This window comes from Pristiophorus japonicus, chromosome 23, assembly GCF_044704955.1.
Source record: "Pristiophorus japonicus isolate sPriJap1 chromosome 23, sPriJap1.hap1, whole genome shotgun sequence".
Lineage (NCBI taxonomy): Eukaryota > Metazoa > Chordata > Chondrichthyes > Pristiophoridae > Pristiophorus > Pristiophorus japonicus.
Window position 1 is genome coordinate 60,523,613 of NC_091999.1, and position 26,996 is coordinate 60,550,608.

A 26,996-nucleotide genomic window follows, 5' to 3' on the forward strand; every position below is an offset into this window, starting at 1 on the left:
GATGAACTTGAAATCTATTGAGTTTTCCCCATGCAGGTTCGAATCCTGCAGACTTCGATACCCATCATTTTTCATTGCATTTCACAATTTAACCATGTCTCTGCAAAACTGATCCTGAGATAGGTGGAATAACATCCCACACCTTTCAACACTGACATTTTTTCTGATTTTTATTAATCTGCAATATTAAAGATACATACGGATAGATAAACGCAAAAAGCTGTCAAAGTTTCTACAGTGATTCAGACTGCCTATCCTTCTATATGTCTAAGGCATCGGTGCATCTCCGTTGGTGCGTGTAACTGTCTGTGGAAATCACCACCATGAATTTGGTATGTCCTGGAACTTATAAAAAAGAATTGGGAAAAATAATACTGTTGTGAACTTTGGTATCGGCTTTGTTGCAGTGGCAGCAGTCTCGACTGAATCAGGAGTTTGTGTGTTCAATTCCCACTCCTGAGACTTAAGCATATAATCTTGGCTAACACTCTAGTGCAGCACTTGGGGAATTTTGCATTGTTGAAGCTGTTGACGTTCGGATGAAATGTTAAATTGAAGCTCCGTCTGCACCCTCGTATGGATGTGAAACATCCCAGAGCATTACTCGAAAAAGAATAGGAGAGTTGCCCCCGTGTCAATATTACTAAAAATGTTCGTAAATGCTCACTGAAAAACGATGTGTATGTGTGTGTCTGTGGGAGTGGGTTTGAATCCAGATTCTCGCAGAGACAGAATCCAGATTGTGACAGGACCAGGATGGCTGCGTGGTTAAGGCGGTGGCTTTAAAATTCAATGGACTTTTCCCGCGTGGGTTTGTACCCCACTCCTGGTATCTCTTTAATTTAACACGGATTTCCTCCCATTCCGATCAGTGATACCGGATTTTCATCTGTTGAATCTGCAATTTTCTGTACCTATGTGACACTCTGAGCCGATAATGAAATGAAATTGTGAAATGTATCTGTGTCGCTCGGTCTCTGCCTCTCTCTCTCTTTCGAGAGCTGTGTATGCATTTGTATGTTTGAGTCTTTGTCTCAATCTATCTGTCCCTGTTTCTCGATTTGTCTCTGTCTCTCAATCTGTCTCTTTCTCACGGTGTCCACGTCTGTCCCAATGGGATTCTCTCAGACTCTTTGTCTGACTGGCTCTCTCTTTCCCATCATTTCTGTCTGACCATGTCTTTGCCTGCCTCTGTTCGTCCCTGTCTCTAACCTGATAAGTATTTCCATCATTTTCAGTTTTTGTCTCTATCTCTCTCTCGCTATCTAACTCTCTCCTTGTCACTGTCTTTATCATTGTCTTTCTCTCACTCTTTCCCTCTCTCTCTTTATAAATCACACACACACATCTCTGTATATGTTTGTATTTGAGTCTTTTTCTCACTCAGTCTGCCTCACACTCATACTTTCTGTCTCTCGTTGTCTCTATCTCGTTGTCTGTCTCTCCCTGTTTGTCGGTTTGTCTCTGTCTCTCAATATGTCGGTCGGCTTCTCATGGTGTCCAGTTCTGTTCACATCTCGATTCCAGGTCTGACAAAGCCACTATCTGTCAGTTCCTCGTTAGTATAGTGGTGATTATCCCTGCCTGTCATGCGGGAGACTGGGGTTCAATTCGCCGACGAGGAGGCAGTTGTTTCAAATATACAAAGTTTTACTTTTGTTTCTTGGTATCGACTCATGTTAAAAAGTTCCAGAGTAATATAGAACATTAAAAATACAGCAAGATCAGATTGCTGCTTCCAGATTTTTAGCAAACGGAGACTGTTTCAGGATTCTGTGGCCGTCTGCTGCACAGAAATGGATGACTGAGTTTTATCTGAGTAACATTTAAAGAGGCAGCGGACCAGTAGTTGTGGCCGAGTGGTTAAGACGATGGACTGAAAATCCATTGGGGTTTCCCCGTGCAGATTTGATTCCGGACGACTGCGTTTCTCAGCATATTTCATTCTGTTTGATAATTTAGCCAGGTTCATGCAAAACTGATTCTGAGATAGATGGAACAAAAGGCAGCCAAAGTAGCGACAGTGAACCTGCCTGTCTATCCATCTATTTGTATCAGGCACTCTGTGTATATCTTGATCTGGGTGTCATGGTACATCAGTCATTGAAAGTTGGCACGCAGGTGCAGCAGGCGGTGAAGCAGGCAAATGCATGTTCGCCTTCATAGCTGGGTGATTTGAGTATAGGAGCAGGGAGGTCTGACTGCAGTTGTACAGAGCCTTGGTGGGGTCACGCCTGGAATATTGTGTTTAGTTTTGTTCTCACAATCTGAGGAAGGACGTCCTTGCTATTGAGGGATTACAGCGAAGATTCACCAGCTTGATTCCCGGGATGGCAGGACTGACATATGAGGAGAGACTGGATCAACTGGGCTGGTATCCACTGGAGTTTAGAAGAATGAGAGGCGCTCCCATAGAAATATATAAAATTCTGACGAGATTGGACAGGTTAGAGGCGGGTAGAATGTTCCCATTGCTGTGGACTTCGAGAACCAAGGGTGACAGTGTAAGATTAAGTGGCAAGGTATTTAGGACCGAGATGAGGAGAAACTTCTTCACTCTGGCATTCTCTACCGCAGAAAGTTGTTGAGGCCAGATCGTTAGATATATTCAAAACGGCTAAAGGGATCAAGGGGTATGGAGAGAAAGCAGGAAAGGGGTACTGAGGTTGAATGATCAGCCATGATCTTATTGAATGATGGTGCAGGCTCGAAGGGCAGAATGGCCTACTCCTGCAACGAATTTATTTGTTTCTATGTTTCTATGTTGATGCGTGTATATTTTTGGTTATTGTGTGTGTGTGTGTCTGTGTATGACTGTCTGTATGCATGTCTCTGTGTATGTGCAACTGTCTATGGAAATCATCACCATGAATTTGGTGCGTCCTGGAAATTTTAAAAAGCTTCGGGAAAATAATACGGTTGTGATCTTTGGTATGGGCTTTGTTTCAGTGGCTCCATTCTCGACTGAATCAGGAGGTTGTGTGTGTCAGTCGCACTCCTGAGACTTGAGCACGTCATCTTGGCTAACACTCAAATGCAGTGCTTGGGGAATTCTGCATTGTTGAAGCTGTTGATATTCGGATGAAATGTTAAATTGCACCCTCGGGTGGATGTGAAAGGTCGCATAGCCTTCTCATGGTGTCCAGTTCTATTTACAGCTCGAATATTGCTTTGACAAAACCCATGCGCATCAATTCCTCGTAGGAATGTGGTGAATATCCCCATCTGTCACACGGGAGACCACGGTTCAATTCCCTAAAGGGGAGGCTGCATTTTACAAAAGGCAGAATTTTGCTTCTGTTTCTTGGTATAGATTCATATTAAAAAGTTCCAGAGCAATATAGAGCAGCAAAAATACAGCCTCTTCCAGATTTTTAGCAAACGGTGACTTTTTCACTATTCTGTGGCCGTCTGCTGCACAGAGATGGATGGTTGAGTTTTAACTGAGTAACATTTGAAAAGGCAACGAGCCAGTAGTCGTGGCCCAGTGGTTAAGGCAATAGACTAAAAATCCATTCGGGTTTCCCTGCATAGATTTGAATCCTGCCGACTCCGTTTCTCAACATATTTCATTCTGTTTGACAATTTAACCAGGTCCCTGCAAAACTGATTCTGAGATAGACGGAACAACGTCCCACACCTTTCAATGCCGCCGCTATTTTCTTTCTTTCATTAATCTGCAATATTCATGATACATACGGATAGAAAATCGCAAAAATCAGCCAAAGTTGCGACAGTGATTCAGCCTGTCTATCCCTCGAGATGTCTCAGGCATCTGTGCATGTCCGTTGGTGCTTGTAAATTTTTGTGTGTGTGTCTCTGTGTCTGTCTATCTGTAAAAATGTCTATGTGTATGTGCAACTGTCTGTGGAAATCATCACCATCAATTTGGTATGTCCTGGAACTTAAAAAAAAGACTTGGGAAAGTAATATGGCTGTGAACTTTTGTCTCAGCTTTGGTTCAGTGGCAGCATTCTTGACTGAATCAGGAGTTTGTGTGTTCAAGTCGCACGCCTGAGACTTGAGCATATAATCTTGGCTAACACTCAACTGCAGCATTTGGGGAATTTTGCATTGTTGAAACTGTTGACTTTCGGATGAAATGTTAAATTGAAGCTCCGTCTGCGCACTCGGGTGGTTGTGAGAGGTCCCAGAGCATTACTCGAAAAAGAATAACAGAGTTGCCCCCGTGTCAATATTCCGAAAAATGTTCGGAAATGCTCCCTGAAACCCGATGTGTTTGTGTGTGTCTGTGGAGGTGGAGTTGAAGCCCAGATTCTCACATAGACAGAATCCAATCGCTGACGGCACCAGGATGGCCGAGTGGTTAAGGCGTTGTGCTTACGATTTAATGGGTTTTATACCCGCGTGGGTTCGAACCCCACTCCTGGTAATTACTTAATTAAACAGTGATTTCTCCCAGTCTGCTAAGTGATAACTGATTTTCATCTGTTGCATTTGCATTTTTCTGTAGCTCGGTGACAATCTGAGCAGATAATGAAATGAAATTGCGAAATGTATCTGTATCGCTCAGTCTCTGCCTCTCGCTCTGTCTTTAGAGAGCTGTATATGTATTTGTGTGTTTGAGTCTTTGTCTCTCTCAGTCTGCCTCTCTCTGATTCACTCTGTCTGTACATGTTTCTCTGTTTGTCTCTGTCTCTCAATCTGTCTCCTTCACACGGTATCCAGTTCTGTTCCAATGGGATTCTGTCATACTCTCTGTCTGACTGTCTCGTTCTTGCCCATCAACTATGACTTTGCCTGTCTCTGCTCGTCCCTGTCTCGAACCTGATGAGTATTTCCATCATTTTCTGTGTTTGTCTCGATGTCTCTTTCTCTCTATTTATCTTTCTCTCTATCTGTCTCCCTCTTTGTCTCTCTCCTTGTCCCTGTCTTTCTCTCACTCTTTCCCTCCCTCTCTTTATAAATCACACAATGACATCTCTGTATGTGTATGTGTTTGAGTCTTTGCCTCACTCAGTCTGACCCTCCCTCTCAGTCTCAAACTTTCTGTCTCTCTCTGTCTCTACCTCGCTGTCTGTTTCTCTCTGTTTCGCTGTTTGTCTCTGTCTCTCAATGTGCCTGTCTCTTTCTCACGGTGTCCAGTTGTGTTCCAATGGGATTCTCTCAGTCTCTCTGTCTGACTGTCTCACTCTTTCCCATCATCTCTGTCTATCTATGTCTCTGCCTGCCTGTCTCTCTTTGCCTGTCGCTGGTAGTTCCTGTCTCTAACCTGCTGAGAATTCCCAACATTTTCTTTTTATTTCTTTGTCTCTCTGTCTATCTGTCGCTCTCTCTCTCCATCTGTCTCTCTCCTTGTCACTGTCTTTATGATTGTCTTTCTCTCACTCTTTCCCTCTTTCTCTTTATAGATCACACACACAGATCTCTTTAGATGTATGTGTTTGAGAGTCTTTTTCTCACTCAGTCTGCCTCTCGTTTTCAGTCTCACACTTGCTGTCTCTCGTTGTCTCGATCTCGCTGTCTGTCTCTCCCTGTTTGTCGGTTTGTCTCTGTCTCGCAATGTGTCTGTCGACTTCTCATGGTGTCCAGTTCTATTCACAGCTCGAATATTGCTTTGACAAAACCCATGCGCATCAATTCCTCGTGGGAAACTGGTGAATATCCCCACCTGTCACACGGGAGACCACGGTTCAATTACCTAACGGGGAAGCTGCATTTTATAAAAGGCAGAATTTTGCTTCTGTTTCTTGGTATAGATTCATATTAAAAAGTTCCAGAGCAATATAGAGCAGCAAAAATACAGCCTCTTCCAGATTTTTAGCAAACGGTGACTTTTTCACTATTCTGTGGCCGTCTGCTGCACAGAGATGGATGGTTGAGTTTTAACTGAGTAACATTAAAAAAGGCAGCGAGCCAGTAGTCGTGGCCCATTGGTTAAGGCCATAGACTAAAAATCCATTCGGGTTTCCCTGCATAGATTTGAATCCTGCCGACTCCGTTTCTCAGCATATTTCATTCTGTTTGACAATTTAACCAGGTCCCTGCAAAACTGATTCTGAGATAGACGGAACAACGTCCCTCACCTTTCAATGCCGCCGCTATTTTCTTTCTTTCATTAATCTGCAATATTCACGATACATACGGATAGAAAATCGCAAAAATCAGCCAAAGTTGCGACAGTGATTCAGCCTGTCTATCCCTCGAGATATCTAAGGCATCTGTGCATGTCAGTTGGTGCGTGTAAATTTTTGTGTGTGTGTCTCTGTGTCTGTCTATCTGTAAAAATGTCTATGTGTATGTGCAACTGTCTGTGGAAATCATCACCATGAATTTGGTATGTCCTGGAACTTAAAAAAAAGACTTGGGGAAGTAATATGGCTGTGAACTTTTGTCTCAGCTTTGGTTCAGTGGCAGCATTCTTGACTGAATCAGGAGTTTGTGTGTTCAAGTCGTACTCCTGAGACTTGAGCATATAATCTTGGCTAACACTCAACTGCAGCATTTGGGGAATTTTGCAGTGTTGAAACTGTTGACTTTCGGATGAAATGTTAAATTGAAGCTCCGTCTGCGCACTCGGGTGGTTGTGAGAGGTACCAGAGCATTACTCGAAAAAGAATAGGAGAGTTGCCCCCGTGTCAATATTCCAAAAAATGTTCGGAAATACTCCCTGAAACCCGATGTGTTTGTGTATGTCTGTGGAGGTGGAGTTGAAGCTCAGATTCTCACATAGACAGAATCCAATCGCTGACTGCACCAGGATGGCCGAGTGGTTAAGGCGTTGGGCTTTAAATCCAATGGATTTAGACCCGCGAGGGTTCGAACCCCACTCCTGGTAATTACTTAATTAAACTGATTTTTCCCATTCTGCTCAGTGATAACTGATTTTAATCTGTTGCATTTGCATTTTTCTGTAGCTCGGTGACAATCTGAGCAGATAATGAAATGAAATTGTGAAATTTATCTGTATCGCTCAGCCTCTGCCTCTCGCTCTGTCTTTAGAGAGCTGTAAATGTATTTGTGTGTTTGAGTCTTTGTCTCTCTCAGTCTGCCTCTCTCTGATTCACTCTGTCTGTACCTATTTCTCTGTTTGTCTCTGTCTCTCAATCTGTCTCCTTCACACGGTATCCAGTTCTGTTCCAATGGGATTCTGTCATACTCTCTGTCTGACTGTCTCGTTCTTTCCCATCATCTATGTCTTTGCCTGTCTCTGCTCGTCCCTGTCTCTAACCTGATGAGTATTTCCATCATTTTCTGTTTTTGTCTCGATGTCTCTCTCTCTCTATTTATCTTTCTCTCTATGTGTCTCCCTCTTTGTCTCTCTCCTTGCCCCTATCTTTCTCTCACTCTTTCCCTCCCTCTCTTTATAAATCACACAAACACATCTCTGTATATGTATGTGTTTGAGTCTTTGCCTCACTCAATCTGACCCTCCCTCTCAGTCTCAAACTTTCTGTCTCTCTCTGTCTCTACCTCGCTGTCTGTTTCTCTCTGTTTTGCTGTTTTTCTCTGTCTCTCAATGTGCCTGTCTCTTTCTCACGGTGTCCAGTTGTGTTCCAATGGGATTCTCTCAGTCTCTCTGTCTGACTGTATCACTCTTTCCCATCATCTCTGTCTATCTATGTCTCTGCCTGCCTGTCTCTCTTTGCCTGTCGCTGGTAGTTCCTGTCTCTAACCTGCTGAGAATTTCCAACATTTTCTTTTTATTTCTTTGTCTCTCTGTCTATCTGTCGCTCTCTCTCCATCTGTCTCTCTCCTTGTCACTGTCTTTATGATTGTCTTTCTCTCACTCTTTCCCTCTTTCTCTTTTTAGATCACACACACAGATCTCTTTAGATGTATGTGTTTGAGAGGCTTTTTCTCACTCAGTCTGCCTCTCGTTTTCAGTCTCACACTTGCTGTCTCTCGTTGTCTCGATCTCGGTGTCTGTCTCTCCCTGTTTGTCGGTTTGTCTCTCTCTCGCAATGTGTCTGTCGACTTCTCATGGTATCCAGTTCTATTCACAGCTCGAATATTGCTTTGACAAAACCCATGCGCATCAATTCCTCGTGGGAAAGTGGTGAATATCCCCACCTGTCACACGGGAGACCACGGTTCAATTCCCTAACGGGGAGGCTGCATTTTATAAAAGGAAGAATTTTGCTTCTGTTTCTTGGTATAGATTCATATTAAAAAGTTCCAGAGCAATATAGAGCAGCAAAAATACAGCCTCTTCCAGATTTTTAGCAAACGTTGACTTTTTCACTATTCTGTGGCCGTCTGCTGCACAGAGATGGATGGTTGAGTTTTAACTGAGTAACATTTAAAAAGGCAGCGAGCCAGTAGTCGTGGCCCATTGGTTAAGGCCATAGACTAAAAATCCATTCGGGTTTCCCTGCATAGATTTGAATCCTGCCGACTCCGTTTCTCAGCATATTTCATTCTGTTTGACAATTTAACCAGGTCCCTGCAAAATTGATTGTGAGATAGACGGAACAACGTCGCACACCTTTCAATGCCGCCGCTATTTTCTTTCTTTCATTAATCTGCAATATTCACGATACATACGGATAGAAAATCGCAAAAATCAGCCAAAGTTGCGACAGTGATTCAGCCTGTTTCTCCCTCGAGATGTCTAAGGCATCTGTGCATGTCCGTTGGTGCGTGTAAATGTTTGTGTGTGTGTCTCTGTGTCTGTCTATCTGTAAACATGTCTATGTGTATGTGCAACTGTCTGTTGAAATCATCACCATGAATTTGGTATGTCCTGGAACTTAAAAAAAAGACTTGGGAAAGTAATATGGCTGTGAACTTTTGTCTCAGCTTTGGTTCAGTGGCAGCATTCTTGACTGAATCAGGAGTTTGTGTGTTCAAGTCGCACTCCTGAGACTTGAGCATATAATCTTGGCTAACACTCAACTGGAGCATTTGGGGAATTTTGCAAAATTGAAACTGTTGACTTTCGGATGAAATGTTAAATTGAAGCTCCGTCTACGCACTCGGGTGGTTGTGACAGATCCCAGAGCATTACTCGAAAAAGAATAGGAGAGTTGCCCCCGTGTCAATATTCCGAAAAATGTTCGGAAATGCTCCCTGAAACCCGATGTGTTTGTGTGTGTCTGTGGAGGTGGAGTTGAAGCCCAGATTCTCACATAGACAGAATCCAATGGCTGACTGCAGCAGAATGGCCGAGTGGTTAAGGCGTTGGGCTTAAGATGCAATGAGTTTATACCCGCGTGGGTTCGAACCCCACTCCGGTAATTACTTAATTAAACAGTGATTTCTCCCATTCTGCTCAGTGATAACTGATTTTCATCTGTTGCATTTTTCTGCAGCTCGGTGACAATCTGACAGATACTGAAATGAAATTGTGAAATGTATCTGTATCGCTCAGTCTCTGCCTCTCGCTCTGTCTTTAGAGAGATGTATATGTATTTGTGTGTTTGAGTCTTTGTCTCTCTCAGTCTGCCTCTCTCTGATTCACTCTGTCTGTCCCTGTTTCTCTGTTTGTCTCTGTCTCTCAATCTGTCTCCTTCACACGATTTCCAGTTCTGTTCCAATGGCATTCTGTCATACTCTCTGTCTGACTGTCTCGTTCTTTCCCATCATCTCTGTCTTTGCCTGTCTCTGCTCGTCCCTGTCTCTAACCTGATGAGTATTTCCATCATTTTCTGTTGTTGTCTCGATGTCTCTCTCTCTCTATTTATCTTTCTCTCTATCTGTCTGCCTCTTTGTCGCTATCCTTGTCCCTGTCTTTCTCTCACTCTTTCCCTCCCTCTCTTTATAAATCACACAAACACATCTCTGTATATGTATGTGTTTGAGTCTTTGCCTCACTCAGTCTGACCCTAACTCTCAGTCTCAAACTTTCTGTCTCTCTCTGTCTCTACCTCGCTGTCAGTTTCTCCCTGTTTTGCTGTTTGTCTCTGTCTCTCAATGTGCCTGTCTCTTTTTCACGGTGTCCAGTTGTGTTCCAATGGGATTCTCTCAGTCTCTGTCTGACTGTCTCACTCTTTCCCATCATCTCTGTCTATCTATGCCTCTGCCTGCCTGTCTCTCTTTGCCTGTCGCTGGTAGTTCCTGTCTCTAACCTGCTCAGAATTTCCAACATTTTCTTTTTATTTCTTTGTCTCTCTGTCTATCTGTCGCTCTCTCTCTCCATCTGTCTCTCTCCTTGTCACTTTCTTTATGATTGTCTTTCTCTCACTCTTTCCCTCTTTCTCTTTATAGATCACACACACAGATCGCTTTAGATGTATGTGTTTGAGAGTCTTTTTCTCACTCAGTCTGCCTCTCGTTTTCAGTCTCACACTTGCTGTCTCTCGTTGTCTCGATCTCGCTGTCTGTCTCTCCCTGTTTGTCGGTTTGTCTCTGTCTCGCAATGTGTCTGTCGACTTCTCATAGTGTCCAGTTCTATTCACAGCTCGAATATTGCTTTTGACAAAACCCATGCGCATCAATTCCTCTTGGGAATGTGGTGAATATCCCCGCCTGTCACACGGGAGACCAAGGTTGAATTCCCTAATGGGGAGGCTGCATTTTACAAAAGGCAGAATTTTGCTTCTGTTTCTTGGTATAGATTCATATTAAAAAGTTCCAGAGCAATATAGAGCAGCAAAAATACAGCCTCTTCCAGATTTTTAGCAAACGGTGACTTTTTCACTATTCTGTGGCCGTCTGCTGCACAGAGATGGATGGTTGAGTTTTAACTGAGTAACATTTAAAAAGGCAGCGAGCCAGTAGTCGTGGCCCATTGGTTAAGGCCATCGATTAAAAATCCATTCGGGTTTCCCCGCATAGATTAGAATCCTGCCGACTCCGTTTCTCAGCATATTTCATTTTGTTTGACAATTTAACCAGGTCCCTGCAAAACTGATTCTGAGATAGACGGAACAACGTCCCACACCTTTCAATGCCGCCGCTATTTTCTTTCTTTCATTAATCTGCAATATTTACGATACATACGGATAGAAAATCGCAAAAATCAGCCAAAGTTGCGACAGTGATTCAGCCTGTCTATCCCTCGAGATGTCAAAGGCATCTGTGCATGTCCGTTGGTGCGTGTAAATATTTGTGTGTGTGTCTCTGTGTCTGTCTATCGGTAAACATGTCTATGTGTATGTGCAACTGTCTGTGGAAATCATCACCATCAATTTGGTATGTCCTGGAACTTAAAAAAAAGACTTGGGAAAGTAATATGGCTGTGAACTTTTGTCTCAGCTTTGGTTCAGTGGCAGCATTCTTGACTGAATCAGGAGTTTGTGTGTTCAAGTCGCACTCCTGAGACTTGAGCATATAATCTTGGCTAACACTCAACTGCAGCATTTGGGGAATTTTGCATTGTTGAAACTGTTGACTTTCGGATGAAATGTTAAATTGAAGCTCCGTCTGCGCACTCGGGTGGTTGTGAGAGGTCCCAGAGCATTACTCGAAAAAGAATAGGAGAGTTGCCCCCGTGTCAATATTCCGAAAAATGTTCGGAAATGCTCCCTGAAACCCGATGTGTTTGTGTGTGTCTGTGGAGGTGGAGTTGAAGCCCAGATTCTCACATAGACAGAATCCAATCGTTGCCGGTACCAGGATGGCCGAGTGGTTAAGGCGTTGGGCTTAAGATCCAATGGGTTTATACCCGCGTGGGTTCGAACCCCACTCCTGGTAATTACTTAATTAAACAGTTATTTCTCCCATTCTGCTCAGTGATAACTGATTTTCATCTGTTGCATTTGCATTTTTCTGCAGCTCGGTGACAATCTGAGCAGATAATGAAATGAAATTGTGAAATGTATCTGTATCGCTCAGTCTCTGCCTCTCGCTCTCACTTTAGAGAGCTGTATATGTATTTGTGTGTTTGAGTCTTTGTCTCTCTCAGTCTGCCTCTCTCTGATTCACTCTGTCTGTCCCTGTTTCTCTGTTTGTCTCTGTCTCTCAATCTGTCTCCTATACACGGTATCCAGTTCTGTTCCAATGGGATTCTGTCATACTCTCTGTCTGACTGTCTCGTTCTTTCCCATCATCTCTGTCTGTCCATGTCTTTGCCTGTCTCTGCTCGTCCCTGTCTCTAACCGGATGAGTATTTCCATCATTTTCTGTTTTTGTCTCTATGTCTCTCTCTCTATTTATCTTTCTCTCTATCTGTCTCCCTCTTTGTCTCTCTCCTTGTCCCTGTCTTTCTCTCACTCTTTCCCTCCCTCTCTTTATAAATCACACAAACACATCTCTGTATGTGTATGTGTTTGAGTCTTTGCCTCATTCAGTCTGACCCTCCCTCTCAGTCTCAAACTTTCTGTCTCTCTCTGTCTCTACCTCGCTGTCTGTTTCTCCCTGTTTCGCTGTTTGTCTCTGTCTCTCAATGTGCCTGTCTCTTTCACACGGTGTCCAGTTGTGTTCCAATGGGATTCTCTCAGTCTCTCGATCTGACTGTCTCACTCTTTCCCATCATCTCTGTCTATCTATGTCTCTGCCTGCCTGTCTCTCTTTGCCTGTCGCTGGTAGTTCCTGTCTCTAACCTGCTGAGAATTTCCAACATTTTCTTTTTATTTCTTTGTCTCTCTGTCTATCTGTCGCTCTCTCTCCATCTGTCTCTCTCCTTGTCACTGTCTTTATGATTGTCTTTCTCTCACTCTTTCCCTCTTTCTCTTTATAGATCACACACACAGATCTCTTTAGATGTATGTGTTTGAGAGTCTTTTTCTCACTCACTCTGCCTCTCGTTATCAGTCTCACACTTGCTGTCTCTCGTTGTCTCGATCTCGCAGTCTGTCTCTCCCTGTTTGTCGGTTTGTCGTTGTCTCTCAATGTCTTTGTCGACTTCTCATGGTGTCCAGTTCTATTCACAGCTCGGATATTGCTTTGACAAAACCCATGCGCATTAATTCCTCGTGTGAAAGTCGTGAATATCCCCACCTGTCACACGGGCGACCACGGTTCAATTCCCTAACCGGGAAGCTGCATTTTACAAAAGGCAGAATTTTGCTTCTGTTTCTTGGTATAGATTCATAGTAAAAAGTTCCAGAGCAATACAGAGCAGCAAAAATACAGCCTCCTCCAGATTTCTAGCAAACGGTGACTTTTTCACGATTCTGTGGCCGTCTGCTGCACAGAGATGGATGGCTGAGTTTTTACTGAGTAACATTTAAAAAGGCAGCGAGCCAGTAGTCGTGGCCCAGAGGTTAAGGCAATAGACTAAAAATCCATTCGGGTTTCCCCGCATAGATTTGAATCCTCCCGATTCCGTTTCTCAGCATATTATATTCTGTTTGACAATTTAACCAGGTCCCTGCAAAACTGATTCTGAAATAGACGGAACAACGTCCCACACCTTTCAATGCCACCGCTGTTTTCTTTCTTTCATTAATCTGCAATATTCACGATACATACGGATGGAAAATCGCAAAAATCAGCCAAAGTTGCGAATTGATTCAGCCTGTCTATCCCTCGAGAAGTCTCAGGCATCTGTGCATGTCCGTTGATGCGTGTAAATGTTTGTGTGTGTGCGTCTGTGTCTGTCTATCTGTAAAAATGTCTATGTGTATGTGCAACTGTCTGTGGAAATCATCACCATCAATTTGGTATGTCCTGGAACTTAAAAAAAAGACTTGGGAAAGTAATATGGCTGTGAACTTTTGTCTCAGCTTTGGTTCAGTGGCAGCATTCTTGACTGAATCAGGAGTTTGTGTGTTCAAGTCGCACTCCTGAGACTTGAGCATATAATCTTGGCTAACACTCAACTGCAGCATTTGGGGAATTTTGCATTGTTGAAACTGTTGACTTTCGGATGAAATGTTAAATTGAAGCTCCGTCTGCGCACTCGGGTGGTTGTGAGAGGTCCCAGAGCATTACTCGAAAAAGAATAACAGAGTTGCCCCCGTGTCAATATTCCGAAAAATGTTCGGAAATGCTCCCTGAAACCCGATGTGTTTGTGTGTGTCTGTGGAGGTGGAGTTGAAGCCCAGATTCTCACATAGACAGAATCCAATCGCTGACGGCACCAGGATGGCCGAGTGGTTAAGGCGTTGTGCTTACGATTTAATGGGTTTTATACCCGCGTGGGTTCGAACCCCACTCCTGGTAATTACTTAATTAAACAGTGATTTCTCCCAGTCTGCTAAGTGATAACTGATTTTCATCTGTTGCATTTGCATTTTTCTGTAGCTCGGTGACAATCTGAGCAGATAATGAAATGAAATTGCGAAATGTATCTGTATCGCTCAGTCTCTGCCTCTCGCTCTGTCTTTAGAGAGCTGTATATGTATTTGTGTGTTTGAGTCTTTGTCTCTCTCAGTCTGCCTCTCTCTGATTCACTCTGTCTGTACATGTTTCTCTGTTTGTCTCTGTCTCTCAATCTGTCTCCTTCACACGGTATCCAGTTCTGTTCCAATGGGATTCTGTCATACTCTCTGTCTGACTGTCTCGTTCTTGCCCATCAACTATGACTTTGCCTGTCTCTGCTCGTCCCTGTCTCGAACCTGATGAGTATTTCCATCATTTTCTGTTTTTGTCTCGATGTCTCTTTCTCTCTATTTATCTTTCTCTCTATCTGTCTCCCTCTTTGTCTCTCTCCTTGTCCCTGTCTTTCTCTCACTCTTTCCCTCCCTCTCTTTATAAATCACACAAACACATCTCTGTATGTGTATGTGTTTGAGTCTTTGCCTCACTCAGTCTGACCCTCCCTCTCAGTCTCAAACTTTCTGTCTCTCTCTGTCTCTACCTCGCTGTCTGTTTCTCTCTGTTTCGCTGTTTGTCTCTGTCTCTCAATGTGCCTGTCTCTTTCTCACGGTGTCCAGTTGTGTTCCAATGGGATTCTCTCAGTCTCTCTGTCTGACTGTCTCACTCTTTCCCATCATCTCTGTCTATCTATGTCTCTGCCTGCCTGTCTCTCTTTGCCTGTCGCTGGTAGTTCCTGTCTCTAACCTGCTGAGAATTCCCAACATTTTCTTTTTATTTCTTTGTCTCTCTGTCTATCTGTCGCTCTCTCTCTCCATCTGTCTCTCTCCTTGTCACTGTCTTTATGATTGTCTTTCTCTCACTCTTTCCCTCTTTCTCTTTATAGATCACACACACAGATCTCTTTAGATGTATGTGTTTGAGAGTCTTTTTCTCACTCAGTCTGCCTCTCGTTTTCAGTCTCACACTTGCTGTCTCTCGTTGTCTCGATCTCGCTGTCTGTCTCTCCCTGTTTGTCGGTTTGTCTCTGTCTCGCAATGTGTCTGTCGACTTCTCATGGTGTCCAGTTCTATTCACAGCTCGAATATTGCTTTGACAAAACCCATGCGCATCAATTCCTCGTGGGAAACTGGTGAATATCCCCACCTGTCACACGGGAGACCACGGTTCAATTACCTAACGGGGAAGCTGCATTTTATAAAAGGCAGAATTTTGCTTCTGTTTCTTGGTATAGATTCATATTAAAAAGTTCCAGAGCAATATAGAGCAGCAAAAATACAGCCTCTTCCAGATTTTTAGCAAACGGTGACTTTTTCACTATTCTGTGGCCGTCTGCTGCACAGAGATGGATGGTTGAGTTTTAACTGAGTAACATTAAAAAAGGCAGCGAGCCAGTAGTCGTGGCCCATTGGTTAAGGCCATAGACTAAAAATCCATTCGGGTTTCCCTGCATAGATTTGAATCCTGCCGACTCCGTTTCTCAGCATATTTCATTCTGTTTGACAATTTAACCAGGTCCCTGCAAAACTGATTCTGAGATAGACGGAACAACGTCCCTCACCTTTCAATGCCGCCGCTATTTTCTTTCTTTCATTAATCTGCAATATTCACGATACATACGGATAGAAAATCGCAAAAATCAGCCAAAGTTGCGACAGTGATTCAGCCTGTCTATCCCTCGAGATATCTAAGGCATCTGTGCATGTCAGTTGGTGCGTGTAAATTTTTGTGTGTGTGTCTCTGTGTCTGTCTATCTGTAAAAATGTCTATGTGTATGTGCAACTGTCTGTGGAAATCATCACCATGAATTTGGTATGTCCTGGAACTTAAAAAAAAGACTTGGGGAAGTAATATGGCTGTGAACTTTTGTCTCAGCTTTGGTTCAGTGGCAGCATTCTTGACTGAATCAGGAGTTTGTGTGTTCAAGTCGTACTCCTGAGACTTGAGCATATAATCTTGGCTAACACTCAACTGCAGCATTTGGGGAATTTTGCAGTGTTGAAACTGTTGACTTTCGGATGAAATGTTAAATTGAAGCTCCGTCTGCGCACTCGGGTGGTTGTGAGAGGTACCAGAGCATTACTCGAAAAAGAATAGGAGAGTTGCCCCCGTGTCAATATTCCAAAAAATGTTCGGAAATACTCCCTGAAACCCGATGTGTTTGTGTATGTCTGTGGAGGTGGAGTTGAAGCTCAGATTCTCACATAGACAGAATCCAATCGCTGACTGCACCAGGATGGCCGAGTGGTTAAGGCGTTGGGCTTTAAATCCAATGGATTTAGACCCGCGAGGGTTCGAACCCCACTCCTGGTAATTACTTAATTAAACTGATTTTTCCCATTCTGCTCAGTGATAACTGATTTTAATCTGTTGCATTTGCATTTTTCTGTAGCTCGGTGACAATCTGAGCAGATAATGAAATGAAATTGTGAAATTTATCTGTATCGCTCAGCCTCTGCCTCTCGCTCTGTCTTTAGAGAGCTGTAAATGTATTTGTGTGTTTGAGTCTTTGTCTCTCTCAGTCTGCCTCTCTCTGATTCACTCTGTCTGTACCTATTTCTCTGTTTGTCTCTGTCTCTCAATCTGTCTCCTTCACACGGTATCCAGTTCTGTTCCAATGGGATTCTGTCATACTCTCTGTCTGACTGTCTCGTTCTTTCCCATCATCTATGTCTTTGCCTGTCTCTGCTCGTCCCTGTCTCTAACCTGATGAGTATTTCCATCATTTTCTGTTTTTGTCTCGATGTCTCTCTCTCTCTATTTATCTTTCTCTCTATGTGTCTCCCTCTTTGTCTCTCTCCTTGCCCCTATCTTTCTCTCACTCTTTCCCTCCCTCTCTTTATAAATCACACAAACACATCTCTGTATATGTATGTGTTTGAGTCTTTGCCTCACTCAATCTGACCCTCCCTCTCAGTCTCAAACTTTCTGTCTCTCTCTGTCTCTACCTCGCTGTCTGTTTCTCTCTGTTTTGCTGTTTTTCTCTGTCTCTCAATGTGCCTGTCTCTTTCTCACGGTGTCCAGTTGTGTTCCAATGGGATTCTCTCAGTCTCTCTGTCTGACTGTATCACTCTTTCCCATCATCTCTGTCTATCTATGTCTCTGCCTGCCTGTCTCTCTTTGCCTGTCGCTGGTAGTTCCTGTCTCTAACCTGCTGAGAATTTCCAACATTTTCTTTTTATTTCTTTGTCTCTCTGTCTATCTGTCGCTCTCTCTCCATCTGTCTCTCTCCTTGTCACTGTCTTTATGATTGTCTTTCTCTCACTCTTTCCCTCTTTCTCTTTTTAGATCACACACACAGATCTCTTTAGATGTATGTGTTTGAGAGGCTTTTTCTCACTCAGTCTGCCTCTCGTTTTCAGTCTCACACTTGCTGTCTCTCGTTGTCTCGATCTCGGTGTCTGTCTCTCCCTGTTTGTCGGTTTGTCTCTCTCTCGCAATGTGTCTGTCGACTTCTCATGGTATCCAGTTCTATTCACAGCTCGAATATTGCTTTGACAAAACCCATGCGCATCAATTCCTCGTGGGAAAGTGGTGAATATCCCCACCTGTCACACGGGAGACCACGGTTCAATTCCCTAACGGGGAGGCTGCATTTTATAAAAGGAAGAATTTTGCTTCTGTTTCTTGGTATAGATTCATATTAAAAAGTTCCAGAGCAATATAGAGCAGCAAAAATACAGCCTCTTCCAGATTTTTAGCAAACGTTGACTTTTTCACTATTCTGTGGCCGTCTGCTGCACAGAGATGGATGGTTGAGTTTTAACTGAGTAACATTTAAAAAGGCAGCGAGCCAGTAGTCGTGGCCCATTGGTTAAGGCCATAGACTAAAAATCCATTCGGGTTTCCCTGCATAGATTTGAATCCTGCCGACTCCGTTTCTCAGCATATTTCATTCTGTTTGACAATTTAACCAGGTCCCTGCAAAATTGATTGTGAGATAGACGGAACAACGTCGCACACCTTTCAATGCCGCCGCTATTTTCTTTCTTTCATTAATCTGCAATATTCACGATACATACGGATAGAAAATCGCAAAAATCAGCCAAAGTTGCGACAGTGATTCAGCCTGTTTCTCCCTCGAGATGTCTAAGGCATCTGTGCATGTCCGTTGGTGCGTGTAAATGTTTGTGTGTGTGTCTCTGTGTCTGTCTATCTGTAAACATGTCTATGTGTATGTGCAACTGTCTGTTTAAATCATCACCATGAATTTGGTATGTCCTGGAACTTAAAAAAAAGACTTGGGAAAGTAATATGGCTGTGAACTTTTGTCTCAGCTTTGGTTCAGTGGCAGCATTCTTGACTGAATCAGGAGTTTGTGTGTTCAAGTCGCACTCCTGAGACTTGAGCATATAATCTTGGCTAACACTCAACTGGAGCATTTGGGGAATTTTGCAAAATTGAAACTGTTGACTTTCGGATGAAATGTTAAATTGAAGCTCCGTCTACGCACTCGGGTGGTTGTGACAGATCCCAGAGCATTACTCGAAAAAGAATAGGAGAGTTGCCCCCGTGTCAATATTCCGAAAAATGTTCGGAAATGCTCCCTGAAACCCGATGTGTTTGTGTGTGTCTGTGGAGGTGGAGTTGAAGCCCAGATTCTCACATAGACAGAATCCAATGGCTGACTGCAGCAGAATGGCCGAGTGGTTAAGGCGTTGGGCTTAAGATGCAATGAGTTTATACCCGCGTGGGTTCGAACCCCACTCCGGTAATTACTTAATTAAACAGTGATTTCTCCCATTCTGCTCAGTGATAACTGATTTTCATCTGTTGCATTTTTCTGCAGCTCGGTGACAATCTGACAGATACTGAAATGAAATTGTGAAATGTATCTGTATCGCTCAGTCTCTGCCTCTCGCTCTGTCTTTAGAGAGATGTATATGTATTTGTGTGTTTGAGTCTTTGTCTCTCTCAGTCTGCCTCTCTCTGATTCACTCTGTCTGTCCCTGTTTCTCTGTTTGTCTCTGTCTCTCAATCTGTCTCCTTCACACGATTTCCAGTTCTGTTCCAATGGCATTCTGTCATACTCTCTGTCTGACTGTCTCGTTCTTTCCCATCATCTCTGTCTTTGCCTGTCTCTGCTCGTCCCTGTCTCTAACCTGATGAGTATTTCCATCATTTTCTGTTGTTGTCTCGATGTCTCTCTCTCTCTATTTATCTTTCTCTCTATCTGTCTGCCTCTTTGTCGCTATCCTTGTCCCTGTCTTTCTCTCACTCTTTCCCTCCCTCTCTTTATAAATCACACAAACACATCTCTGTATATGTATGTGTTTGAGTCTTTGCCTCACTCAGTCTGACCCTAACTCTCAGTCTCAAACTTTCTGTCTCTCTCTGTCTCTACCTCGCTGTCAGTTTCTCCCTGTTTTGCTGTTTGTCTCTGTCTCTCAATGTGCCTGTCTCTTTTTCACGGTGTCCAGTTGTGTTCCAATGGGATTCTCTCAGTCTCTGTCTGACTGTCTCACTCTTTCCCATCATCTCTGTCTATCTATGCCTCTGCCTGCCTGTCTCTCTTTGCCTGTCGCTGGTAGTTCCTGTCTCTAACCTGCTCAGAATTTCCAACATTTTCTTTTTATTTCTTTGTCTCTCTGTCTATCTGTCGCTCTCTCTCTCCATCTGTCTCTCTCCTTGTCACTTTCTTTATGATTGTCTTTCTCTCACTCTTTCCCTCTTTCTCTTTATAGATCACACACACAGATCGCTTTAGATGTATGTGTTTGAGAGTCTTTTTCTCACTCAGTCTGCCTCTCGTTTTCAGTCTCACACTTGCTGTCTCTCGTTGTCTCGATCTCGCTGTCTGTCTCTCCCTGTTTGTCGGTTTGTCTCTGTCTCGCAATGTGTCTGTCGACTTCTCATAGTGTCCAGTTCTATTCACAGCTCGAATATTGCTTTTGACAAAACCCATGCGCATCAATTCCTCGTGGGAATGTGGTGAATATCCCCGCCTGTCACACGGGAGACCAAGGTTGAATTCCCTAATGGGGAGGCTGCATTTTACAAAAGGCAGAATTTTGCTTCTGTTTCTTGGTATAGATTCATATTAAAAAGTTCCAGAGCAATATAGAGCAGCAAAAATACAGCCTCTTCCAGATTTTTAGCAAACGGTGACTTTTTCACTATTCTGTGGCCGTCTGCTGCACAGAGATGGATGGTTGAGTTTTAACTGAGTAACATTTAAAAAGGCAGCGAGCCAGTAGTCGTGGCCCATTGGTTAAGGCCATCGATTAAAAATCCATTCGGGTTTCCCCGCATAGATTAGAATCCTGCCGACTCCGTTTCTCAGCATATTTCATTTTGTTTGACAATTTAACCAGGTCCCTGCAAAACTGATTCTGAGATAGACGGAACAACGTCCCACACCTTTCAATGCCGCCGCTATTTTCTTTCTTTCATTAATCTGCAATATTCACGATACATACGGATAGAAAATCGCAAAAATCAGCCAAAGTTGCGACAGTGATTCAGCCTGTCTATCCCTCGAGATGTCAAAGGCATCTGTGCATGTCCGTTGGTGCGTGTAAATATTTGTGTGTGTGTCTCTGTGTCTGTCTATCGGTAAACATGTCTATGTGTATGTGCAACTGTCTGTGGAAATCATCACCATCAATTTGGTATGTCCTGGAACTTAAAAAAAAGACTTGGGAAAGTAATATGGCTGTGAACTTTTGTCTCAGCTTTGGTTCAGTGGCAGCATTCTTGACTGAATCAGGAGTTTGTGTGTTCAAGTCGCACTCCTGAGACTTGAGCATATAATCTTGGCTAACACTCAACTGCAGCATTTGGGGAATTTTGCATTGTTGAAACTGTTGACTTTCGGATGAAATGTTAAATTGAAGCTCCGTCTGCGCACTCGGGTGGTTGTGAGAGGTCCCAGAGCATTACTCGAAAAAGAATAGGAGAGTTGCCCCCGTGTCAATATTCCGAAAAATGTTCGGAAATGCTCCCTGAAACCCGATGTGTTTGTGTGTGTCTGTGGAGGTGGAGTTGAAGCCCAGATTCTCACATAGACAGAATCCAATCGTTGCCGGTACCAGGATGGCCGAGTGGTTAAGGCGTTGGGCTTAAGATCCAATGGGTTTATACCCGCGTGGGTTCGAACCCCACTCCTGGTAATTACTTAATTAAACAGTTATTTCTCCCATTCTGCTCAGTGATAACTGATTTTCATCTGTTGCATTTGCATTTTTCTGCAGCTCGGTGACAATCTGAGCAGATAATGAAATGAAATTGTGAAATGTATCTGTATCGCTCAGTCTCTGCCTCTCGCTCTCACTTTAGAGAGCTGTATATGTATTTGTGTGTTTGAGTCTTTGTCTCTCTCAGTCTGCCTCTCTCTGATTCACTCTGTCTGTCCCTGTTTCTCTGTTTGTCTCTGTCTCTCAATCTGTCTCCTATACACGGTATCCAGTTCTGTTCCAATGGGATTCTGTCATACTCTCTGTCTGACTGTCTCGTTCTTTCCCATCATCTCTGTCTGTCCATGTCTTTGCCTGTCTCTGCTCGTCCCTGTCTCTAACCGGATGAGTATTTCCATCATTTTCTGTTTTTGTCTCTATGTCTCTCTCTCTATTTATCTTTCTCTCTATCTGTCTCCCTCTTTGTCTCTCTCCTTGTCCCTGTCTTTCTCTCACTCTTTCCCTCCCTCTCTTTATAAATCACACAAACACATCTCTGTATGTGTATGTGTTTGAGTCTTTGCCTCATTCAGTCTGACCCTCCCTCTCAGTCTCAAACTTTCTGTCTCTCTCTGTCTCTACCTCGCTGTCTGTTTCTCCCTGTTTCGCTGTTTGTCTCTGTCTCTCAATGTGCCTGTCTCTTTCACACGGTGTCCAGTTGTGTTCCAATGGGATTCTCTCAGTCTCTCGATCTGACTGTCTCACTCTTTCCCATCATCTCTGTCTATCTATGTCTCTGCCTGCCTGTCTCTCTTTGCCTGTCGCTGGTAGTTCCTGTCTCTAACCTGCTGAGAATTTCCAACATTTTCTTTTTATTTCTTTGTCTCTCTGTCTATCTGTCGCTCTCTCTCCATCTGTCTCTCTCCTTGTCACTGTCTTTATGATTGTCTTTCTCTCACTCTTTCCCTCTTTCTCTTTATAGATCACACACACAGATCTCTTTAGATGTATGTGTTTGAGAGTCTTTTTCTCACTCACTCTGCCTCTCGTTATCAGTCTCACACTTGCTGTCTCTCGTTGTCTCGATCTCGCAGTCTGTCTCTCCCTGTTTGTCGGTTTGTCGTTGTCTCTCAATGTCTTTGTCGACTTCTCATGGTGTCCAGTTCTATTCACAGCTCGGATATTGCTTTGACAAAACCCATGCGCATTAATTCCTCGTGTGAAAGTCGTGAATATCCCCACCTGTCACACGGGAGACCACGGTTCAATTCCCTAACCGGGAAGCTGCATTTTACAAAAGGCAGAATTTTGCTTCTGTTTCTTGGTATAGATTCATAGTAAAAAGTTCCAGAGCAATACAGAGCAGCAAAAATACAGCCTCCTCCAGATTTCTAGCAAACGGTGACTTTTTCACGATTCTGTGGCCGTCTGCTGCACAGAGATGGATGGCTGAGTTTTAACTGAGTAACATTTAAAAAGGCAGCGAGCCAGTAGTCGTGGCCCAGAGGTTAAGGCAATAGACTAAAAATCCATTCGGGTTTCCCCGCATAGATTTGAATCCTCCCGATTCCGTTTCTCAGCATATTATATTCTGTTTGACAATTTAACCAGGTCCCTGCAAAACTGATTCTGAAATAGACGGAACAACGTCCCACACCTTTCAATGCCACCGCTGTTTTCTTTCTTTCATTAATCTGCAATATTCACGATACATACGGATGGAAAATCGCAAAAATCAGCCAAAGTTGCGAATTGATTCAGCCTGTCTATCCCTCGAGAAGTCTCAGGCATCTGTGCATGTCCGTTGATGCGTGTAAATGTTTGTGTGTGTGCGTCTGTGTCTGTCTATCTGTAAAAATGTCTATGTGTATGTGCAACTGTCTGTGGAAATCATCACCATCAATTTGGTATGTCCTGGAACTTAAAAAAAAGAATTGGGTAAAGTAATATGGCTGTGAACTTTTGTCTCAGCTTTGGTTCAGTGGCAGCATTCTTGACTGAATCAGGAGTTTGTGTGTTCAAGTCGCACTCCTGAGACTTGAGCATATAATCTTGGCTAACACTCAACTGCAGCATTTGGGGAATTTTGCATTGTTGAAACTGTTGACTTTCGGATGAAATGAGAAATTGAAGCTCCGTCTGCGCACTCGGGTGGTTGTGAGAGGTCCCAGACATTACTCGAAAAAGAATAGGAGAGTTGCCCCCTTGTCAATATTCCGAAAAATGTTCGGAAATGCTCCCTGAAACCCGATGTGTTTGTGTGTGTCTGTGGAGGTGGAGTTGAAGCCCAGATTCTCACATGGACAGAATCCAATCGCTGACGGCACCAGGATGGCCGAGTGGTTAAGGCGTTGGGCTTAAGATCCAATGGGTTTATACCCGCGTGGGTTCGAGCCCCACTCCTGGTAGTTACTTAATTAAATAGAGATTTCTTCCATCCTGATCAGTGATAACTGATTTTCATCTGTTGCATTTGCATTTTTCTGTAGCTCGGTGACAATCTGAGCAGATAATGAAATGAAATTGTGAAATGTATCTGTATCGCTCAGTCTCTGCCTCTCGCTCTCTCTTTAGAGAGCTGTATATGTATTTGTGTGTTTGAGTCTTTGTCTCTCTCAGTCTGCCTCTCTCTGATTCACTCTGTCTGTCCCTGTTTCTCTGTTTGTCTCTGTCTCTCAATCTGTCTCCTTCACACGGTATCCAGTTCTGTTCCAATGGGATTCTGTCATACTCTCTGTCTGACTGTCTCGTTCTTTCCCATCATCTATGTCTGTCCATGTCTTTGCCTGTCTCTGCTCGTCCCTGTCTCTAACCTGATGAATATTTCCATCATTTTCTGTTTTTGTCTCGATGTCTCTCTCTCTCTCTATTTATCTTTCTCTCTATCTGTCTCCCTCTTTGTCTCTCTCCTTGTCCCTGTTTTCCTATCACTCTTTCCCTCCCTCTCTTTATAAATCACACAAACACATCTCTGTATATGTATGTGTTTGAGTCTTTGCCTCACTCAGTCTGACCATCCCTCTCAGTCTCCCAAACTTTCTGTCTCTCTCTGTCTCGACCTCGCTGTCTGTTTCTCCCTGTTTCGCTGTTTGTCTCTGTCTCTCAATGTGCCTGTCTCTTTCTCACGGTGTCCAGTTGTGTTCCAATGGGATTCTCTCAGTCTGTCTGTCTGACTGTCTCACTCTTTCCCATCATCTCTGTCTATCTATGTCTCTGCCTGCCTGTCTCTCTTTGCCTGTCGCTGGTAGTTCCTGTCTCCAACCTGCTGAGAATTTCCAACATTTTCTTTTTATATCTTTGTCTCTCTGTCTATCTGTCGCTCTCTCCATCTGTCTCTCTCCTTGTCACTATCTTTATCATTGTCTTTCTCTCACTCTTTCCCTCTTTCTCTTTATAGATCACACACACAGATCTCTTTAGATGTATGTGTTTGAGACTCTTTTTCTCATTCAGTCTGCCTCTCGTTATCAGTCTCACACTTGCTGTCTCTCGTTGTCTCGATCTCGCTGTCAATCTCTTCCAGTTTGTCGGTTTGTCTCTGTCTCTCAATCTGTCTGGCGACTTCTCATGATGTCCAGTTCTATTCACAGCTCGAATATTGCTTTGACAAAACACATGCGCATCAATTCCTCGTGGGAAAGTGGTGAATATTCCCGCCTGTCACACGGGAGACCGCGGTTCAATTCCCTAACGGGGAGGCTGCATTTTACAAAAGGCAGAATTTTGCTTCTGTTTCTTGGTATAGATTCATATTAAAAAGTTCCAGAGCAATATAGAGCAGCAAAAATACAGCCTCTTCCAGATTTTTAGCAAACGGTGACTTTTTCACGATTCTGTGGCCGTCTGCTGCACAGAGATGGATGGTTGAGATTTAACTGAGTAACATTTAAAAAGACAGCGAGCCAGTAGTCATGGCCCAGTTGTTAAGGCCATAGATTAAAAATCCATTCGGGTTTCCCCGCATAGATTTGAATCCTGCCGACTCCGTTTCTCAGCATATTTCATTCTATTTGCCAATTTAACCAGGTCCCTGCAAAACTGATTCTGAGATAGACGGAACAACATCCCACACCTTTCAATGCCGCCACTGTTTTCTTTCTTTCATTAATCTGCAATATTCACGATACATACGGATAGTAAATCACAAAAATCACCCAAAGTTGCGTCAGTGATTCAGTCTGTCTATCCCTCGAGATGTCTAAGGAATCTGTGCATGTCCGTTGGTGCGTTTAAATTTTTGTGTGTGTGTCTCTGTGTCTGTCTATCTATAAAAATGTCTATGTGAATGTGCAACTGTCTGTGGAAATCATCACCATGAATTTGGTATGTCCTGGAACTTAAAAAAAAGACTTGGGGAAAGTAATATGGCTGTGAACCTTTGTCTCAGCTTTGGTTCAGTGGCAGCATTCTTGACTGAATCAGGAGGAATCATTTTTGATGCAGCGTGTTGTTGTGATCTGGAATGCAATGCTTGAAAGGGTGGTGGAGGCAGATTCAATAGTAACTTTCTAAAGGGAATTCGATAAGTACTCTAAGGTGGAAATAGCACGGTTCCGTGAGGAGAACAGGGGATAGCTCTGTCAAAGAGCCTACACAGGCACGGTGGGCCGAATGGTTTACTTCTGTGCTGTATCATTCTCTGCTTGGCCCTCGGCCTCCTACTTCAGATTGGAGCAACCCCTTGGTCATTTTCCTGGATCCGGTCAACCAGTGGCTCATTTGCTCCTCCATGATGTTTCCGTGTAACTCCTAATCCCATCTTCAAACCGGGAGCCAAAATCCAAATTTAACCCGACCGTTCATCATCCCTTGTGGCACGGTCCACATTCACCACCTCTGAAATGATTCACAACATTTAACGTGTCTTTTACAATCTGCTTCTTGTTGCATGTCCGATTCTGAATGGTGGCTCCCATTAAACACTCCGTCACCACCTATCCCGCAGGCTATAAGCTCATCCCCGACTGTCACTTAGTGGCTCCCATTAAACGCTCCCTCAACACGTTTCACGCAGGTTCTAGACAGACCCCGGCTCTCACTGAGTGGCTCCCATTAAACGCTCCCTCACCAACTATGCCGCAGGTTATAAGCTCACCCCCAGCTGTCACTGAATGACTCACATTAAAGGCTCCCTCACCACCTATCCAATGAGTTATAGACTCACCCCCAGCTCTCACTGAGTGGCTCACACTAAACGCTCCCTCACTACCTATCCCACAAGTTATGGACTAACACCCGGCGCTCACTGACTGGCTCACACTAAACGCTCCCTCACTACCTATCCCACAAGTTATGGACTCACCCCCGGCTCTCATTGAGTGGCTCCCATTAAACACTCCCTCACCACCTATCCCACAGCTTATGGACTCACCCACGGCTCTCACGGAGTGGCTCACACAATACTCTCCATCACCTTCTATCCCACAGGTTATGGACTCACCGCCAGCTCTCATTAAGTGGCTCTCATTAAACGCTCCATCACCACCTATCCCGCAGTTTATAGGCTCACCCCCGGCTCTCAAGGAGTAGCTTACACTCTACGCTCCCTCACCACCTATTCCGCAGTTTATAGGCTCATCCTCGGCTCTCAAGGAGTGCTTACACCAAACGCTCCCTGACCACCTATGCCACAAGTTATAGACTCACCCCCGGTTCTCACTGAGTGGTTCCCATTAAACACTCCCTCACCACCTATCCCGTAGGTTATAGACTCATCCCCGGCTGTCACGGAGTTGCTCCCATTAAACGCTCCCTCACCACCTAACCCACAGGTTATGG

General features: G+C 43.8%; 1 protein-coding gene and 5 non-coding genes across 6 annotated transcripts in view; all 6 read left to right on the plus strand.

The window, feature by feature from the left end:
• The window catches only part of LOC139235566 (probable G-protein coupled receptor 139), a 131,606-nt gene that overhangs the window by 101,867 nt on the left and 2,743 nt on the right, over positions 1 to 26,996 (plus strand). The gene's annotated exons all lie outside the window — the stretch shown is intronic.
• On the plus strand, positions 4,310 to 4,393 carry trnav-uac (transfer RNA valine (anticodon UAC)). Its single transcript has one exon. It is a non-coding gene; the product is annotated as a tRNA-Val (tRNA).
• On the plus strand, positions 11,516 to 11,598 carry trnal-uaa (transfer RNA leucine (anticodon UAA)). Its single transcript has one exon. It is a non-coding gene; the product is annotated as a tRNA-Leu (tRNA).
• trnav-uac (transfer RNA valine (anticodon UAC)) lies at positions 13,927 to 14,010 on the plus strand. The gene has a single exon. It is a non-coding gene; the product is annotated as a tRNA-Val (tRNA).
• Positions 21,133 to 21,215, plus strand: trnal-uaa (transfer RNA leucine (anticodon UAA)). The gene has a single exon. It is a non-coding gene; the product is annotated as a tRNA-Leu (tRNA).
• On the plus strand, positions 23,544 to 23,626 carry trnal-uaa (transfer RNA leucine (anticodon UAA)). The gene has a single exon. It is a non-coding gene; the product is annotated as a tRNA-Leu (tRNA).